Below are 581 nucleotides of genomic sequence, written 5' to 3' on the forward strand. Positions count from 1 at the left end.
AGACAATTTCGTCTTGCGGGGCAGCCTTCCGCTAGACGAATTCCTTCGTCTAGCGAGTTTTTCGTCTAGCGAGTTTTTCGTCTAGCGGGGCACCACTGTATCTACCACAAGAAAAAGCTTAGATGCCTTCTTTGTGCATTTCTCCCCCAACTGGTGTCAACAACCATCTACAAAATAAAACACAGGAGTGTTAACACTTCCTTGATTATACCAAAACTTAAAGGCCTTTAGCCCCATTAACTTCTGCTCCCCAACCAAGGAGATGAAAAAAAAACCCATTTTTCTCATTCAAGCCAACTCTGTTTCCTTCCAGTCTTTAATGCACAAAATCGATGGTCTCCATTTTTCACTCAGTTCAATGCTAGGCTCAGCAAGCTCTTCCTTTCTCCAACCCAAACATTCAAGCTTAAGGAGGCAGAACAAAAGCATGTAATTTAAAATGAGCATTTATTGTTCAATCAGCCGTCACTAGCCAGCCTGCCCCTTGCCCTGCTATACTACACCCTGCAACCTGCTGGAACTTCCACCCATTTTTCAAAAAATGTTTTTTTTTTTTTTAAAAATCAACCTGAGCATACACA

The sequence above is a fragment of the Lacerta agilis genome, chromosome 16 (assembly GCF_009819535.1).
Source record: "Lacerta agilis isolate rLacAgi1 chromosome 16, rLacAgi1.pri, whole genome shotgun sequence".
Taxonomy (NCBI): Eukaryota; Metazoa; Chordata; class Lepidosauria; order Squamata; family Lacertidae; genus Lacerta; species Lacerta agilis.